The following is a 21,056-nucleotide window of genomic DNA, read 5'->3' as shown; positions in this document are numbered from 1 at the left end:
GTTATCCTAGTCTTAGACCTCTGTCAAGCTCCCGGGAGGCGAGAAGTTAAGTCGAACGACGAAAGGAATCGAGAGAGTAGCCAGGGGCTACAGTCATTTTAGACCCGAATAGAAGTACTGTACAGTACTCTTGAGTGCAGATCGCTCACCCTCGTTATAGATAAAGCGAGGTATTAGTTGTCAAATATTATAGGCGCTTTTCAGGCGCTGAGCTGAAAACAATATTAGATTCCTTCTGCGTATTTACGTTTCAAACAACAGCTCTCGTTGATGATGAAGTCTTATCGTCCAGCTGTTGACGGTGATCCTGGGCGTTAGCCTTCAGTGATAGACCCGTTGTCGCACAGGCGGCCTTCTATCTCTGGGAGCGACGTGATATCGCACAGGCGGTCTCCCAGTTTCACTGTTCAGCGGCAGGTCAATGTAGATTTGTCTCGGCACAGCTCTGTTTCACAACAACTATTAAAATAAGCAGACAGCCGATCGTTAGTTTAAGCTTGATGACTTTCGCCAAATGGCAGGCGCGAGGCGCAAGCGGAGCCTGAGCGGAAGCGAGACGAGGCTCAGAAGTTAACTAATGAAGGCGGTGAGTGTAGCGCCTGCGCCAGACAAGCGCCAAGCGCCAGCGTGATGATCCACGCCAGTCGAGTCATGAGTGGGCAGAGCGCCAGCGCGACCAGCGGCGGTAGCACTAATATCACGTGTGCGCGGCGCACCAGGACGAGGCGAAGCGCCAGCTGGATTTATTCTGTTATAAATCAATCGTGACAGCTAACCAAGGCAAGTGGCTGTCAATTGGATGTGGATATGGAACAGCGCAAGTGCGTCCATGTTACCACTGATGCGCCTACTTAGCTCCAATCTCTGATTTGTTAGAGGTAGACCCAGATGAGGTTCTCTCTCACAAGGATCAATTGGAGGATATCTCAGAGAGAATAGAAGAGAAACCACCTCAACATTCAGTGGACTTGAATAAATCTAGGCTTCTCGGAATTTTTTTTTCCAGACTGTTTTACACCAGTTACTCCGCGATCTTCCCCTTATGAGTTTACCTTAAGTAAGGCAGTGGAGACTTCCTTCTATACATAAAAGGTGATTTCCTGCTCTAAGAGAGTATTGAAGTTAATAAGAGCATGGATGGATTTAAGGAAAGCTCTGGGCAGGACATGCTTCGCTTTCCCACCAGACTAGTTAAATTCTAAGTCGAACTTTTGGTATTAGACGCGGGAGGTCTTGGGTTTGGGAGTGCCTGCGCAGGGAGACTTCTCAAACCTGGTAGATTCTTCCCGTCTCCTGGCCATGAGAAGGAATAGACTGTAGTGGTCAATGTCGAAGTTTGACTAGCTCTTGAAAGGATAGTTCAGAGAGTGGAACAATTCAAGTTACTTGAGTGGTCACTGGGAGTCTTAAGCAGAAGAGTAACTGGGATAAAGGACACGGACACAAGTAGTCTTATCCAACTTATGTCTTGTATGGAGAGGGCAGTCAGGGATGGTTCTAAAGAGGTGGCTTCTTTACTTACTACAGGAGTTATAAAGAAAAGAGCTACTTTGTGTTTCTTCTTTTCTGAGGGTATCACTCCGTGTTAGAGATCGGAGTTGCTTTTGCGCCCATATCTTCGGCTCCTTTTCCGCAGGATTTAGTTAAGGGAGTGCCTGCAAATTGGGCTCAGAAGACTACTCAAACTTTGGTTACTAAAACAGTCAGTAAGGTTTTACTTACGCCCTTCTCTTCTCGTAGAACTAAGGAGGGGACATCATATTCTCATTCTGCCCAACCTTTTCGAGGTACAGTAAACCAATAGGCAGAAGTACTTTCAAACCAGAGGCAAGGAAGCAAAGGTAAAGAGGAGTCAAGCCCGGTCGAGGCAGGGTTTGACTGCTCTCCCCTTCAAGCAGCAGTGGGAGCCAGGCTAAACGACTTCTGGCAGCCCTGGTAGAAGAACAGAGCGGACCCTTGGTCCGTACGTCGTCTATTTAATCAGAGCGCAGCTTCAATCGACTGACGTTTGATGTTCTTCCTGTCTACTAGACTAGGAAGTTAATTGCTAGGTAGGCACGCGAACAGAACTTGCTCTGCCAGCAGGTGTGTTGCGATTCTTAAATGGGAAGCAATCGAGTGTCTTTTCTTCCACGAGAGGAGCGGAAGTCAGAAGAGTTATATTTAATCCTGGCTCTTCCTCTGGAATCTGAAGCACAGTCAGGGAAGACAGAGTTGGTCCTCTTAGAAGGTCGCAGAACCTAGACTTGGTCATCAACAATCAATACGTCCGAGACCTTTCAGGAGTCACATGTTTTCTAGTAATTTTTCCCTCAGTTACTGATGTTTACTGAAAGTTTTTCTGTTGAAAAAAGGCGACGTGTTAGCGGCAAAAGCGTGCAGGACGTATAATTCTTCGAGAGAAGAGGTGCTCAGTTTGCTTCTGTTTACACTTCCTCTCCGCCCCCAGTTTGAGGAATTGTTTAGTACTTTCTTCTGGGGTCGGGTGACTACTCTTAACGATATCTCATAGCATGGGATACGTTCAGGTCACGCACTAGGCGCACTGGGAATGTCATAGGGACTCTCCCAGGTCGCTCTCGGGGCTGCTGTTGATGATCTCTTCTAACCTTCGCTCACGCTTGAGGTGGCGCACAAGCTGCCCCGCGAGTGTAGGGTTGGTCTGAGCTAAAGGAGGTCAATTTCATCTCTTTTTAGCGTTTACGATTTCTGGGGGGAAAAATGTTTTCTCCTAAAAGAGTGAGGACTACCACTAGATCAAAGGTATGGTTTTCCTTTAGTATCATATAGCATAGTTCTCCGATGCTCAGCAGCGTCTCCTCGCAAAGATAGGCTCTTGTGTCGGGAGGCGGTAGAGCAGACGCTTGTAGCGGCTCAGACGCGCATGCATGCTCAGACGCTGACAGTCAAAGTTGATCCTTTCAACTAGTTGTCCCATCCTTGCGGTCGGCGGGATACGCGTCTCCACTCATGCGGACGCATACTACACGCGAGCATCTCTCGACAAACATGGCAACCTGAGATTCTAAGCAACCTAGATGCATGTTCCAGCCTGGACATATACTGGATAAGGTCAGTCGGGTTTTTCCACACCATGTTAGACTAACAGTTGCTCTGGTGTGCCACTGACCGGACACGATACTGTTGTCCCCGGGCAGCACGCTGTAGATTTACAGCAGGCGAGTTGTACACAGAGCGCTGAATCCACTCGACAAGCTGAACGCATACAGCACGCTAGCACCCTACGGGGATGCAAGCACAGGCGACATTTTAGTCGCATATTAGACGTATAGTCTAGTCGTTGGCTCACAGCAGTATGGACAGGCTGTCGTCTTGTCTTCGCGTCGCTCTCACCTCACAGCTAACGCTTTCTTGCGTCAAACTTTGACTTCGTGTGTTGAGCATTTGTTGGTGCACATGATCAGGTCTTAACTTCACAGCATGAGGTTCATGTGGTTGATGCTCCTTTTCAGCAGGCCTAGCTTCAGTATTGGTTTCTGGCGACTGATATGGATGCATGTTGGGAGGAGGTCTAAATCTTGTCTCTCTCTCTCTCACGACTTGATGAGCATATACTGCAGGCTGGAACCATACTGGTCCCAGGCTGGGCTCATGCTGGGTGTTTGCTGGAAGCATGTCATCACTCCGTTTTTTCCTGTGTCAGGATCACGAACGCTTTATTTTTTAAACCATCAAGCTTTAGATATAGCTGCCTCCAATATTTTCGAAGACCCCTATGATCAAGAGGCTGTTCGAAAGAGACAGCTGAGACTATCTCTGGTACAAGGACCGTTGCCTCAAGGTTTTACAACCCAATTAGGGTGTTTTATGGAGTAGTGTAGAGCTAAAGGGCTCTTCATTTGGTAACTCTGAGACAAGTGCCCTGTTTCTCCTCAGACCTTGGAGGGAAAACACATTTTTTCCTCCTCGACCATCAAGGGAGTATGCGGACAGTTGTCTGCAGACGCAGAAGATTGCATCTATCAAATAAAGACCTTATAGATCTTCTCAGGTCATTAAGATAATTTAGAAGGGTCAGCAAGATGCTCCAGCCAAAATTTAGGATTCGTTTCTGGAATTTCGCGGTAGCGACAGGTCCGAGCCTTTACACTTGGTTTTATTTTAAAGCCTAACTTTGGAGACTTTCTAAATAAGTCTACTATAGTTGAGAGCCAGTAAAATTCAATCTTTTAGCAAGAACATAGACTTCACAATGGTTTCTTGATCATGAACAAACGTCCTTCTCATCCATGGGCTAAATCTTTCGGGATCTTTATCCTCTCAGATTTTGTTTGTGAAGGGCTATGAAGAATATTTTACCTGGTTAAAACGATGGAGTTTTATCGGGTCAGGACCAAAGAGGTTAAGAGCTTATTCATGACTCTTTGGTGCGCGGTCAAGAAGCCTGCGCTATCTATGTCTAAAACGCTTTATCGTCTTGTATAGACTTTAATGACGAGTTCTTTCAGACTGTTGGGTAGCAGATCGTAACATGTCGAAAGGGTAAAGACTCATGAAGTTAGAGCTATAAGAGCTTCTGTAACTTTGAAACTAATCTGTTCTCTGCAAAGCATCGCGTATACAGCCTTGTGAAGGGGTATTCCTGTATTCGCCTTGCTTTTCTTAGATCGTATTCAGTCTCTTTATCAGGACATCTACGTTTTGGGTTCACTCGTAATAACGAGTGAAGTAGTGGGTGAGACATTCACCACTACTTTTCCGTATATTCCTAGTACCCCTGTCCTTCTCTTGGAACTATTATATAGGTTTTTATGATTGTACGTGAAGATTGGTCGACAATCCTCCGCAATCTTTGACCTGGTCAGGTGGTCATTTTGTTCCTAGAGAGTGCCCGGAACAAGGGTATTGGTTGAGGTCCTGTCATGTTATGGGTTATTGAACCGTTTGACAGCTCCTAGAGATCATCAGCCCCCTGGGTGGACCGCTGGATCTTCTAAGGATAGCAGACAAAATGAGGCAGAGCATTACTGTCAGCTTCCTTATCAGGTGAGAACCTCTTAAGTAGTTTGTGTAACGCTTAAGTGAATTTCCAATTATGTAGCTGTCTCTGACTCACCACCAAGGGTGTCAATCAGCCATTCTTATATAACCAGCGGGTAAGTTTTATATTTATAAATGATATTTTCATAATAAGATAAATTTTTGAATATACTTAACCGCTGGTTATATAAGTTAAAAACCCACCCTCCTCCCCTCTAGAGACCATGGGGCATGGAAAATCTGAAGAAGTGGGTATAGTTCTACCTGTTGTACCGAGAGGGCACTAGTGTACACCTGGCATATCTGCGATAGCCACGCGGGAGTTTTGAATTTCCTATCGGGGCGTCAGGGACGCTAGCCATTCTTATATAACCAGCGGGTAAGTATATTCAAAAATTTATTTTATTATGAAAATATCATATTTAGACTTTAAGCAGATGGTTAAGAGCACTCATAACTCATCTTGCAACTTTAAGATGTGGTAGCTTATCTTATAGGAAAAAAAATTGGTATCATGAAACCTCTTTATTTTATGTCTATGAATGTATGGAAATACAGGTTGTTTCGTTAACCCTTTTACCCCCAAAGGACGTACTGGTACGTTTCACAAAAGCCATCCCTTTACCCCCATGGACGTACCGGTACGTCCTTGCAAAAAAATGCTTTAAAAATTTTTTTTTTCATATTTTTGATATTTTTTTAAAAAAAAATCAGGCATTTTCCAAGAGAATGAGACCAACCTGACCTCTCTATGACAAAAATTAAGGCTGATAGACCAATTTAAAAAAATATATACTGCAAAATGTGCTGGGAAAAAAATAACCCCTAGGGGGTTAAGGGTTGGAAATTTCCAAAGAGCCTGGGGGTAAAAGGGCTAAGGCAAAGGGCCTCGGTTGGATTTTGCCAGTCGTCTCTATCTTGAGCTTTTAATCATTACTTCTCCTTTCATCATCTCCTACTTCACGTTTCATAACCCTCAGCCAAGTAGGCCTGGGTCTTCCAACTCTTCAAACTTGTATCTCATAGTAATTCTAATTGTTCATCAAAAGGGTTAACCCTATACAGTAGGTATTCTAGAAATTTCATTCCAGGTATTACCAGATTGTGGAATGAACTTTCTGATCTGGCAGTTGATTCTGTGAACTTCAGAAGTTCAAACTTACAGCGAAGATTTTTATGATGAAGAGATTAACAAGTTTTTCTTCAGAGTTTATAAATGACAGATACATTTTAACGTTGCTACTGATTTTAAGAAAATATTTCTTATTCATTACTTCTCATATATAGTTTATTTCCTTATTTCCTTTCTTTCTTGTTATTTTCCCTGTTGAAGCCCTTGGGCTTGCAGCAGCATTCTGCTTTTCCAACTGTGGTTGTAGCTTTGCTAGAAATGATAATAATAACTGAAGGGTTTTTCCCCAGTTGCATTTGGGTACTGAACGGTCTCAAAAACTCCAGCACTTTCCCTAAATTCATAAATCCAATCTAATTCTTGGAAGGTTTATCATGCAGTGTGCGCTGCTTGTAAGTGGTAGCCCTCTGGGTGACGTGATTTAATTAAAAATTCAATTCATCCTTTTTCAAACCTTGTTTTATTAGTAAATGTTATAACCAACCTTAAAAGTAGGTTCTCTTGTTCTCCATTTATTATTAGGAAGTGTTCTTCATTAATTCTCTTGCCAGCTGTGTATTATAAAGTCTGAATGCCAGTCTTACGTTTTAGTAATCTGAATGTCCACTTACATTAGTACTGTAGTAAATCTTCTCGCCATACTTTTCTCCAGTTATTTTTAGGAAGTGTTCTTCATTAATTCTCTTACCAGCTGTGTATTATAAAGTCTGAATGCCAGTCTTACGTTTTAGTAATCTGAATGCCCACTTACATTATTTCTGTAGTGTCTTCTCGCCACACTTGTACTATAAACATAGCAAGGGAACTAGTAAAATCAAGCTGAAATTCTGTCATAGAACAGTCTTCTCTTGCCTTTTCGTATTTTCCATTTTCATAGGAAGGTTACTAGGGCTCTTGCATACATTTTTGGGAGAACAAAAGTTCAAACTTGAAACAAATCTTTTTATTTTGAACAGCCTGACATAAGTTTTTTTTTTTATAGTTTATATATGAAATATCTTTTTAAATGTTGTTACTGTTTTTAAGATATTCTATTTCAATTGTTTATTTCTTATTTCCTTTCCTCACTGGGATATTTTTCCCTGTTGGAGTCCTTGGGCTTATATCATTGTTGTTTTCCAACTAGGGTTGTAGCCTAGCTAGTAATAATAATAATAAAAACAATAATAATAATAATAATAATAATAATAACTGGCATCTTGTTGAGTGTCTGTGGCCTGATAGGTAACGTTTCTGCCTGGTGTTTGCCAGTCGGGGGTTCGAGTCCCGCTTCGACTCGTTAGTGTCATTAGTGTCTGCGACCTTACCATCCTTGTGAGCTAAGGTTTGGGGGGTTTGGGGAGCCTATAGGTCTATCTGCTGAGTCATCAGCAGCCACTGCCTGGCCCTCCCTGGTCTTAGCTTGGGTGGAGAGGAGGCTTGGGCGCTGATCATATTACATAATGGTCAGTCTCTAGGGCATTGTCACTGTCCCTTGCCTCTGCTATCCATGAGTGACCCTTTAAACCTTGTGGTTCAAAGTCACCTTTACTTTGATTGTAGATGCTTCCATATCCTAAGTGCTGGTGTACCTTAGTTGTCATGTCTTTTGGTACATACATACATACATATACCAAAGGCACTTCCCCCAATTTTGAGGGGTAGCCGACATCAACAATGAAGCAAAACAAAAAGGGGACCTCTACTCTCTACGTTCCTCCAGCCTAACCAGGGACTCAACCAAGTTCAGCTGGTACTGCTAGGGTGCCACAGCCCACCCTCCCACATTATCCACCACAGATGAAGCTTCATAATGCCGAATCCCCTACTGCTGCTACCTCCGCGGTCATCTAAGGCACCGGAGGAAGCAGCAGGGCCTACCGGAACTGCGTCACAATCGCTCGCCATTCATTCCTATTTCTAGCACGCTCTCTTGGCTCTCTCACATCTATCCTCCTATCACCCAGAGCTTTCTTCACACCATCCATCCACCCAAACCTTGGCCTTCCTCTTGTACTTCTCCCATCAACTCTTGCATTCATCACCTTCTTTAGCAGACAGCCATTTTCCATTCTCTCAACATGGCCAAACCACCTCAACACATTCATATCCACCAGAATTTTTCCATGGTCAAATATATATATATATATATTTATTTCTCTAGTACTGTACAATATACAATATGTCATATAAAAATTATTGGAGGATTATGGCCTTAGGATTCGAATATTGCAATCCTGGATGCTTTTTTACATGATTATTATTATTATTATTACTAGCCAAGCTACAACCTTAGTTGGAAAAGCAAGAGGCTATAAGCCCAAGGGCTCCAATGGAGAAATAGCCCAGTGAGGAAAGGAAATAAGGAAATAAATAGATGATGAGGACAAATTAACAGTAAATCATTCTAAAAACTGTAACAACGTCATAATAGATATGTCATATATAAACTATAAAAAGACTCATGTCAGCCTGGTCAACATAGAAACATTTGCTCCAACTTTGAACTTTTGAAGTTTTAATAGTTTAACATTTGTGAATATAAAGAGCTTGATTTATAGAATTATGGTGGGTTTGTAATACAGTGCTTTTTGGATTGGCAGCCATGAGTTAATATTTTATTAAGACTTGTTTCAAAATTTTGATAATTCCTTCCATGCTATAAATAGTATTGTTGTTTTGGTAATTTTATATTTCACAGCACTACGTTCGAAACTTGACGTTAGGGAATCATTAACCCTTTTACCCCCAGGCTCTTTGGAAATTTCCAACCCTTAACCCCCAAGGGGTTATTTTTCCCCCAGCACATTTTGCAGTATATTTTTTTTTAATTGCTCTAACAGCCTTAATTTTTGTCATAGAGAGGTCAGGTTGGTCTCATTCTCTTGGAAAATGCCTGATTTTTTTCAAAAAATTATTAAAAATATTCAAAAAAAATTTTTATAGCATTTTTTTGCAAGGACGTACCGGTACGTCCATGGGGGTAAAGGGATGAGTTTTGTGAAACGTACCAGTACGTCCTTTTGGGGTAAAAGGGTTAACAGTTACATGTAGAGTTGAATTTGTAAGCATTTCATGCCATTGTTTTTTTCAGGGCCACAAGAAGCACGACAAGGGATTCAACCTTGAATCCTCAAAACGGCGGAACCACTGCGATTTCTTTTTCGGATATCCCCAAAAAGATGGAATCCGATGATGAATGGGGCCCAGTTGCGGGGCCAAGCCACACTACAGATTAATATTTCCGGGCCTTTATATTAAACTAACGACATATAGGTACAGTCTAAAGGTAATTTACAAAATATATCTTCTGTTAAAAGAATAAAGAATTTAGAGTTTTGAAAGCCATTAAATTCATTATTTGTGTTCAATTTCTTAATCTCTAGAGGACTAGGAAACTCCAAAGTCAATGTACACTCAGTAGTTAACCCTTTTACCCCCAAAGGACTTACTGGTACGTTTCACAAAAGCCATCCCTTTACCCCCATGGACGTACCGGTACGTCCTTGCAAAAAACTACTATTTAAATTTTTGTTTTCATATTTTTGATAATTTTTTAAGAAAATTCAGGCATTTTCCAAGAGAATGAGACCAACATGACCTCTCTATGACAAAAATTAAGGCTGTTAGAACAATTTAAAGAAAATATACTGCAAAATGTGCGGGGAATAAAATAACTCCTTGGGGGTTAAGGGTTGGAAATTTCCAAATAGCCTGGGGGTAAAAGGGTTAAGCAGAGATAGCATCTCCAATTGCACATACCTTAATTATGTAGTCTATTCAAAACACTGGAAGTACTGGACATGCTGGATTTCTATATATTTTTTCGGTGTAATCAACGGATATCTAACAGGTTCAGCACAGTTAGACATATGTGTGAGGGCATCTATCTTAAATTTCATCAGAAAATGTAGAATGTCTTTATTGAACACTATCCTTTATTGAGAGTTGAAGGATGTACGGCAGGTGAGATCTACTGAACACTATCCTTCAGGGTGAGTTGAAGGATGTACGACAGGTAACATCGACTGAACACTATCCTTCAGGGGGAGTTGAAGGATGTACGACGGGTAACATCTACTGAACACTATCCTTCAGGGGGAGTTGAAGGATGTACGACGGGTAACAGCTTCTGAACACTATCCTTCAGCGGGAGTTGAAGGATCTTCGAAGGGTAACAGCTTTTATGTTTCCAATTTGGAACATTGGTTTGCCATTTTATTCTTATACCGAACATCACTTAGGACGAGAACCGTCATCAGTAAACTACTTGGGCGATCATTACGTCTCAACTGCAATATATTTTCCATAGCATTTGATGTTCAGTTGCTGATCGTTTATGGGGAAATTTCAGCGGATTTCATAAAGTAGGACCAGCCATCTATTTATGAAACCTACCAATCAAAGTTGGAGCATCTGTTGTAACTTTTTTTCTTATCATAAATATACTATTTTTTATTGATTTACATTCTTTTCGTAATTATTCCATTACCAAAATACAGATGTGAACTTAGTTTTTTTGCAAAATTATAAATCAATATACTGTAATTAATAATCACTTGAGAAAAATGATAAAATATACAATAAGTATCTTGAGTTCTAAAGGTCTTTCTTAAGGTTGTATTCAAACTTTTCTTTATTCTTGAGTTTATCTTTGGGAAAGTTAACTCTTGAAATGTGTTCTTTGCAGAGGATGTGATTCCTTTTTTTATTTCAAGTTATCGTGGATCCATCATAATCAAGATCCCTCCGTACGTTCTCCAAGCAATATTAGGTTTGTTATTGACTCTCCTGTTGATTTCAGCCAAAGCAAATCACTTGGTTGTAAGGTTTATAAAATTGCGGGTGGAGTAAATGGAAATATTGTGTCAGCATTTTCATGTATATACAGTATTTCAGTCTTTGTGTTCGGTATAATGAAATCTTATGTATCGGAATAGAGTTAAGCTTAAAATTTCTTCCAAATTGAGTACTTTGAAGTTTATATTACTTGTGCTTGTCTGTTTAACAGACCATGATCTGCTTGGTCAATGTCTTATTGGTAAGTTTTATTGGCACTGTAAAAATGAGCATTGCTCAACTTCAATAATTTGTACGTAGTAGGTTTGAACTGGATGTATTTTAAAGATGCCAAACACAGACTGTAAGTTGTGGAAGGATCTTCCTAATCAGGTAGTTGAACTGATGGAACTTTTAACCCTTTTACCCCCAAAGGACGTACTGGTACGTTTCACAAAACTCATCCCTTTACCCCCATGGACGTACCGGTACGTCCTTGCAAAAAAATGCTATAAAATTTTTTTTCTTCATATTTTTTATGATTTTTTGAGAAAATTCAGGCATTTTCCAAGAGAATGAGACCAACCTGACCTCTCTATGACAAAAATTAAGCCTGTTAGAGCAATTTAAAAAAAATATACTGCAAAATGTGCTGGGGAAAAAATAGCCCCTTGGGGGTTAAGGGTTGGAAATTTCCAAAGAGCCTGGGGGTAAAAGGGTTAAAAGTTCAAACTTGCAGCGAATGTCATGTTGAACAGGTTGACATATCTCTTTTTAGTTTATATAAGAAAGATCTGTTTTAATGTGGTAACTTTTCTTGAAGTATTTTATTTTAACCCCTTTTACCCCCAATGGACATACTGGTACGTTTCACTAAACTCATCTCTTTACCCCCATGGACGTACTGGTATGTCTTTGCGAAAAACTGCTATTTACATTTTTATTTTGCATATTTTTGATAACTTTGAGAAACTTCAGGCATTTTCCAAAAGAATGAGACCAACCTGACCTCTTTATGATGAAAATTAAGGTTGTTAGAGCAATTTAAAAATATATATATTGCAAAATGTGCTTAAAAAAAAAAGGCCGGGGGGGTTAAGAGTTGGAAAGTTCCAAATTGTTCATTACTACTTCTGTAGTTCATGTATTTCCTCTCCTCACTGGGTTATTTTTTTCTTCTAAGCCCTTGTGCTTATAGCATCCTGCTTTTCCAACCAAGGTTCTACATACATACATATACCATGGCACTTCCCCCAATTTTGGGGGGTAGCCGACATCAACAAAGAAACAAAAACAAAAAGGGGACCTCTACTCTCTACGTTCCTCCCAGCCTAACAAGGGACTCAACCGAGTTCAGCTGGTACTGCTAGGGTGTCACAGCCCACCCTCCCACATTATCCACCACAGATGAAGCTTCATAATGCTTAGTAATATTGATAATAATAATCGATAGTGCTTGACTAGAGGTGTCAAACTCTAACCTTTTCGAGGACCAATTATGCACTTAGTTCTGGTCTCAAGGGACATAAAATATTGGTTATGTACTTTTTGGCAAGACTGAAGCTTTTAACCCTTTTACCCCCCCCCCCCCCCCCCCCCCCCCCGGCTATTTGGAAATTTCCAACCCTTAACCCCCAGGGGGTTATTTTTTTCCCAGCACATTTTGCAGTATATTTTTTTTAAATTGCTCTAACAGCCTTAATTTTGGTCATAGAGAGGTCAGGTTGGTCTCATTCTCTTGGAAAATGCCTGAATTTTCTCAAAAAATTATCAAAAATATGAAAACAAAAAATTTTATAGCATTTTTTTGCGAGGACTTACCGGTACGTCCATGGGGGTAAAGGGATGGCTTTTGTGAAACGTACAATTACGTCCTTTGAGGGTAAAAGGGTTAACTTATATTACTAGTCATACTGGTTTTCCAAAAATAAATTTTTTGGGTTCATCTTAATAGTTTAGTTACATTTTCTTCAATTATAACAAATTATAGTAACTCAAGTAGAAAAATCTCATCTTGTGGGCCACTTAAGGCCATGATGAAAACTTCAGGTGTAAAAACCTGAACAATTTGTTTTAATCAAATTTGACTCCACAGAATATAAGGGTAGAAGATCCCTTATCATAGTTTTCCACATCACAAGGAGATTCTTTCCCGTTCAAAGGAATCATATTATTATTACTTGTTAAGCTACAACCCTAGCTGGAAAAGCAGTGTTATAAGCCCAAGGGCTCCAACAGGGAAAATAGCCCAGTGAGGAAAGGAAATAAAATAGCTCTAATTAAAGTAATCAACAACTAAATAAAATATTTTAAGATCAGTAACAGCATTAGAATAAATAGTTTGTATATAAACTAAAAGCTTTAAGAAACAAGAGGAAGAGAAATAAGATAGAATAGTGTGCCCTAGTGTACCCTCAAGCAAGAGAACACTACCCCAAGACAGTGAAAGACCATGGTACAAAAGCCATGGCACTGTCCAAGACCAGAGAACTATGGTTTGAATTTGGAGTGTCCTAGAAGAGCTGCTTACCATAGCTAAAGAGTCTTCTACCCTTACCAAGAGTAAAGTCATCACTGAATAATTACAATACAGAAGTTAACTCCTTGAGCAAAGAAGAATTGTTTGGTAACTTTAGTGTTGTCAGGTGTATGATGTCGGAGGAGAATATAGAAAGAATAGGCCAGACTATTCGGTGTATGTGTAGGCAAAGACCAAATGAGCTGTAACGAGAGAGAGAGAGAGAGGTATCCAATGTAGTACTGTTTGGCCAGTCAAAGGACCCAATAACTCCTATAAGATTTTCCATAATAGTGATCATCCTTTGCACTCAAATCTTCCCAGACTGTACCTTCCTGTATGTAGTAGTGGGTGGGTTAATTCTAACAGTCGTGCCTCCATCATAAGATTCAACAATATACAATAATCTAGAAGTTTTATTCCAGCTGTGACCAGATTGCGGAATGATCTTCCTATTCAGGCATTTGAATCGGTGGAACTTGAAAAGTTCACACTTGCAGGAATGATTTTATCTCTCTTCATAGTTAATATATGACAAATCTTACTGATCTTAAGATGATTTAAATTCTCTGTTAATTATTTCTCGTATAGTTTATTTATTTCTTTATTTTCTTTCCTCACTTGGCTATTTTACATTGTTGGTACCCTTGGGCTTATATCATCCTGCTGTTCCAACTAGGGTTATAGCTTGGCTAATGATGATACATACATACATACATACATATACCAAGGCACTTCCCCCAATTTTGGGGGGTAGCCGACAACAACAAAGAAGCAAAAACAAAAAGGGGACCTCTACTCTCTACGTTCCTCCCAGCCTAACAAGGGACTCAACCGAGTTCAGCTGGTACTGCTAGGGTGTCACAGCCCACCCTCCCACATTATCCACCACAGATGAAGCTTCATAATGCTGAATCCCCTACTGCTGCTACCTCCGCGGTCATCTAAGGCATCGGAGGCAGCAGCAGGGCCTACCGGAACTGCGTCACAATCGCTCGCCATTCATTCCTATTTCTAGCACGCACGCTAATGATGATGGTAATGATAAATTATTTCCTCTTTTGGGAAAGGTATATCTGGTAAGAAATCTAATTAATGTTTTGCATTCAAGTCAGGTATTTCTCAGCTAAAGCTGAACAGCTCAAGCTAATCTTTGTGATCAAAATCCTCTAATTCTGTGCCTACTTATTAAGTTGTCCCCTTTTTAATCGATGACAAAATTTAATGATCCTCCTGCGCTTACAGCAGACCATGGTATGCAATGATTCATCTAATACGGGGCTGGATTATTGTATTTTCACTCCTGCCAGTGACCCGGTACATAGAGGTACATTACTGCTATCATTGTAGGTAAGTCTTTGCAGCTTTATCTCTTGGACCTGAATTTTTCTTAGCAGACTGTGATTGTTGATGTAAATTTAGACAAGTACTGCTATCTTTATAGATAAAACTTAGCAGCTTTGTCTTGAACCTGAATTCCTCTTAAGAAACTGTTATTATTGCTGTAAAGTTAGACTATTCACCATTTGCTCCCCTTTCCTTCCACTTATTGTGTTGGTGAAAGAAGTATTCAGAATTTAATTACTGTAGTGCTTTTCTTACTCATTTTCTACTGCTATACTCAGCAATATCAATGCTTGTAATCATCTGTTGGATGGTGATGTATTGATATTGAATTCAAAAAGTAAAATATTATATGTCATTAATGGAAGTACAATGGCAACTGCTGACCAGAAAAGAATGCAAAATAAAGGTTCTACTGTCAAGAATTACAAGATTTGAAATACGACTTATAACGCTACTCTGAATTACATTCCATTTGCATGGAATGAATATTTCCGACAGCTCCATTCCGTCATCGGTACCCATTCATGACCTGCAGTAGTACTTTTGTTCTTCAACCATCCAGTTCAATTCAACTTGGAAAGTCTTGTCATCTGTACCAAAAACTAAAGAAACGCCACTCCTGTAACTCCGTGATGCAGAAAAACGTGTGTTCTCAGAAATGATACTAAGAATTCTACCTAGATATAGAAATTATGGTTTTTAGAGTATTTGTACTTTTTTAAGATATATAAGCTTGGTTCGTCTTTTATGTAACCAAAATTGAAGTCTCCAAATGAGAGGTATTTGGAGATAAATATGAAACCTTGCTGCCAAGTTTGTCCTTTCCCCATGAATCAGATTTATGGGCTGCTAATGCAAGGGAACGAGAAGGAGAGGGAGACCAAAGCGAAGGTGGGTGGACTGTATCAAGGATGACCTTTGCTATTCAACTTCTTAACTTTTCCTTCATAGTTCACCTGCTGAGTTTTATTTCAGTTTAACTTGAGCACTGAAGGCCCTCCCAGACCCCAGGCTATGAATATAGCCCAAATTTCATAGTTAAATCTATGGTACCTCCTAGATAATGCTTAAAATCATTTTTAAAATTTGTTACATAATGATTTTATATTTCTAATATGATATCTAAAGACTAATTGGTCTAAGAAGTTATGTATATACAGCCAGTTACTGTCACGGCTGCCCTTGTGGGGCCGCTTGTGTCGACATTTTCCATCTAACTACTTTTGTTCCTTTCATCTTCTTCTCCCCAGTCCCTCCTCACCACGTTCATCCATCTGAACTGCTGATGCCCCACACTCCTCCTCCCCAACACTGGCATGTTCTTAGCTCTCTTGGTCATTTCCATCTCTCTTCTCATTATATGGCCATAGTATCTCAGGCAGGCTTCCATTGCCATCGCCTCTGCATTACATTATTATTATTATTCTCCTTAATGAGGCCCTTTGCGTCAATAAGCGTAGGAGGAGATGATGATGATGATGATGATGATTATTATTATTACTAGCTAAGCTAAAACCCTAGTTGGTAAAGCAGTGCTTGCCCAAGGGTTCCAACGGGGAAAAATAGCCCAGTGAGGAAAGGAAATAAATAACTATATGAGAAGTAATGAACAATTAAGATATGTTTTAAGAACAGTAACAACATTAAAAGATATTTCATGTAAAAACTATAAAAAGACTTATGTCAACCTGTTCAACATAACATTTTCTGCAAGTTTGAACTACTGAAGTTATACCTCATATTCTTCTTATATTATGTATATCCCTCATTTCTTGTACAGTGTAAAATCCAGATGTCGGACGTCGGATGCCGTCCGGGAGAATAGAAAATCACTTGTATCACCGGTAAAGGCGCCATAACATACCTCTTTTTTGACACTGGTAGTTTTCACTGATACTTTCTGTTATTTCCTGAATAAATGTTCTCCTGAATTCTTATCTGTGACTGCTGATTGGCGACGTCCGGCTTTTATCCTAAAAGGGTAAAATAGCGGGCAGTTGAATAGTGTAATGTTGACGTCCGATTGAGATTATTCTTAATAACATGAAAATAAACCAATATTTTTCGAACATTTATTCAGAAAATAACAGAAAGTATCGGTGAACATTACCAGTCACCAAAAAGCGGTGTATTTTCGCGTCTCTCCCGGTAATAGAAACAATTTTCTATTCTCCCGTCCGGATTTTACACTGCCCTCATTTCTAGTACGTAGTGATATTTCGGCAATCCTTCTCACCATCCCCATCTCTTTATTTCCAATAGTTTCTCCTCAGTGCCAAACTTTCTAATATTTTTTTTTTTTTTTTTAATAATTTGGTCTACTGTAAAACGCGACAGTGAGAACTTGGGAATAAAAAAAAACATAAAAAACTGGTGGTAGTAGAATTAAAAAACTGGGAACCTCCAAATTGTATCATCATCATGGACCCAGGAACAATAAACCAAATATATATTTGTATATTTAGGTACAGTAAATAATAACACGATGCAAGATGTAATAATAATAATAAAGAAAAGAATACTTAATAGCAAAAGTTGCTCTTAACAGTATGAAGACCTTATTGACAAACAACAGTTGGGGCATTTGGACAAGAGATAGAGCACTGATAAGCTATGTATGGTCCACACTTATAGGTGGGAGATGTGAACTTTAAACAAGAACTTGAAAAATTAAATAAATACAGCTGAGTTGTGATTTCTAGAAGAATGTTGAAGTTCACATAAACTGACAAAGTGCAGATGAGTAACTCAAGAAAAGGACAATTATAAAAGTTATACGGAGGCAAATGGAATTTCTGGGACACATTAAAAGAGAAAAGATCAAACGTTTGTGCCTTAATGGAAAGATAGAAAGGAAAAGAGCAAGAGTGGCAAAGAAAAAACATCCCGGACATCTAAAGGGAGGTTGTAAAGAGTAATGTAATAGCTGGAAATTTATACATAGAGCTAGAGACAGGACCAGATGGAGGCCAGAAGATATTCTTTAGCTATGGTAAGTAGTTCTTCTAAGAGAAGGACACAACAAATTTCCAAAATCAAACCAGTGTTCTCTTGTCTTTGGATATTGCCATAGCCTCTGTACCATGACCTTTCACCGTCTGGGATTAGAGTTCTCTTACTCTAGGGTACACTGGGGCACACCTTTCTATCATATTTATCTCCCTTTTGTTTTTGTTTTTAAGTTTTTATATGTGAAAGATCTAATTTAATGCTGTTACTGTTCTCAAGATAGTTTATTTTGATTGTATTCTTCTCTTGTAATGTATTAATTTCCTTGTTTCCTTTCCTCACTGGGCTATTTTTCCCTGTTGGATCCCTTTGGCTTATAGCATCGTGCTTTTCCAAGGTTACATTGCCGTGTAATACACTACAATATTACCGACCTGTCACCTACGTTAGGTTAGGTAAAATCTACTGTGACTGCTTTGGTTTGAGTATTTGCAGTGTTGTTCATATTATTTTTTAACGATAAAAAATCAAAAAATCATAATATTTTCGCAGTCATTGACGTCTAAAAGTAGTTAGGAGACCCATATAATGTAATGGAGAAACTCCAATATGTAGCAAATATAATTTAGTCCCCCAATGAAAAGTTTTCTCTCCCTTCATATTCTCCGTTTTCTTTATCATTTAATCATAAACTATTGTAAATTACTTTGGATTTCGATTTTATATCAGTTAATGTGTTGTATCTTTTAAAATATAACAAATTTGTATTCATAGGTGGTACTTTATTAAGTAACATAATTTCTTTTTTGATATATTACACAAAAAAGTTATAAAATTGAGATAAACTTCGACAGGATACGTATAGCTTAGGTTCCAAGTTCCTCGTTGCTCTCTCCACAACACTATGATTGTGGTCAAACTACTAGAAGTGTAGTAAGTAAAATTCATTATCATTAGTTAACTCCTACACAGGCTGCACAGCTTACATACTTTTACTTCTAATTTCAAGGGCCTGTCTAATATACAGGGCAACATCTATACACAAGCTGCACAGCTTACATACTTTTACTTCTAATTTCAAGGGCCTGTCTAATATACAGGGCAACATCTATACACAAGCTGCACAGCTTACATACTTTTACTTCTAATTTCAAGGGCCTGTCTAATATACAGGGCAACATCTATACACAAGCTGCACAGCTTACATACTTTTACTTCTAATTTCAAGGGCCTGTCTAATATACAGGGCAACATCTATACACAAGCTGCACAGCTTACATACTTTTACTTCTAATTTCAAGGGCCTGTCTAATATACAGGGCAACATCTATACACAAGCTGCACAGCTTACATACTTTTACTTCTAATTTCAAGGGCCTGTCTAATATACAGGGCAACATCTATACACAAGCTGCACAGCTTACATACTTTTACTTCTAATTTCAAGGGCCTGTCTAATATACAGGGCAACATCTATACACAAGCTGCACAGCTTACATACTTTTACTTCTAATTTCAAGGGCCTGTCTAATATACAGGGCAACATCTATACACAAGCTGCACAGCTTACATACTTTTACTTCTAATTTCAAGGGCCTGTCTAATATACAGGGCAACATCTATACACAAGCTGCACAGCTTACATACTTTTACTTCTAATTTCAAGGGCCTGTCTAATATACAGGGCAACATCTATACACAAGCTGCACAGCTTACATACTTTTACTTCTAATTTCAAGGGCCTGTCTAATATACAGGGCAACATCTATACACAAGCTGCACAGCTTACATACTTTTACTTCTAATTTCAAGGTGTTTCGAAATTCCTTGTTCTTAGAGTAAACGGGAATTGAAATGCTTTGGGATGTGTCCTTGATTTTGGAAAATGCATAATTTAAAAAACAGATTCATACAAAGGAATGGCCATCATCCATATATTAGAGAAATCGATATGGATAAGGCAATCTTGATAATAAAGAATTGGGAAAACAAAGTTAAAATGCTCAAATTAAAATAAATCATGGGGAAAATACATAGATGATGTTTGTGACCTATGCAAAGACAAAATAAATAATGCAGAACATTTATTTGCATCCCAAAATGAGTAAAGTTAAAGGAACAGGATACAATATAAGCGTAGATATGTTTCAAAATCCTAATAGATGTTAGGTAGAATGCATAAGCTGGGCCATAAATCTGAAATAAGAGTTTAGAAATACCAGAATTATGGCCAAAACTGACAAAATATATCCCAGCTGATTTCAAGGTACATTAGGATAAGCTTAAAACTAAAGATCTTTACTAAGATTTGCTTACTTTACGGGAAAATATCTCAATTGGATTACTGAATATAAGTTTAGAGGCTTTGCTCCTGTCAAACTTATTTTGCAAAGTGGGCAATTAGGAATCAGGAACCACAACTTTGACCAGAGTATTATATGTGTAGGTGCAAAGAGCTTTACTCTGCAGAAAGTTCACCTCTTACGAAGAGAGTACAACTTGTGTACTTCCATAGCAGCTCTTCTAGGAGAAGGACATTCCATAAAATCAAACCATTGTTCTTTGTCTTGGACAGTACCTTAGCCTCTGTACCATGGTCTTTCACTGTTTTGGGGGTAGAGTTCTCTTGCTTGAGGGTACACTCAGTCACTCTATTTTATCTTATTTCTCTTCCTCTAGTTTTTTAAAGTTTTAGTTTTTTTCTGGTTTATATATGAAATATTCATTTTCATGCTGTTACTGTTCTTAAACTATTTTATTTTAATTTTCAATTACTTTTCGTGTAGTTTCCTTATTTCCTCTCCTCACTGGGATATTTTCCCTATTGGAGCCATCGGGCTTATAGCATTCTGCTTTTTTCAAATAGGGTTGTTGCTTGGCAAGTAATAATGGTAATGATAATAAAATATTAGGCAATATATCTGTTTTAATGCCAAATTCTTTAATTCTATGCTACTGCTTCAAAATTGTCTGAATTCTGTGCTATTGCATCTAAATTTTCTTAGTTCTTTATAGATAAATAAATGCCCTGTCGTGTCATATGCTTCACTGCACAACCAACAAAGCATATAATTTTCTTTCCTATTTCTATAATTTTCTTTCCCATTTGTATAATTTTCTTTCCCATTTCTATCATTTTCTTTCCCATTTCTATCATTTTCTTTCCCATTTCTATCATTTTCTTTCCCATTTCTATCATTTTCTTTCCCATTTCTATCATTTTCTTTCCCATTTCTATCATTTTCTTTCCCATTTCTATCATTTTCTTTCCCAATCCTATCATTTTCTTTCCCATTTGTATAATTTTCTTTCCCATTTCTATCATTTTCTTTCCCATTTCTATCATTTTCT

The 21,056-nt window shown here is 38.8% G+C and overlaps 1 protein-coding gene across 2 annotated transcripts in view; it reads left to right on the top strand.

Annotated features, from left to right (window-relative positions):
* LOC137619757 (zinc finger protein 91-like) overlaps positions 1-21,056 on the top strand; it is a 152,327-nt gene that overhangs the window by 36,893 nt on the left and 94,378 nt on the right. The window lies entirely within an intron of this gene.

This window comes from Palaemon carinicauda, chromosome 26 (genome assembly GCF_036898095.1).
Source record: "Palaemon carinicauda isolate YSFRI2023 chromosome 26, ASM3689809v2, whole genome shotgun sequence".
Lineage (NCBI taxonomy): Eukaryota > Metazoa > Arthropoda > Malacostraca > Decapoda > Palaemonidae > Palaemon > Palaemon carinicauda.
The sequence above is the reverse complement of the archived record's forward strand: the minus strand, read 5'-3'. Positions and strand labels throughout refer to the sequence as shown.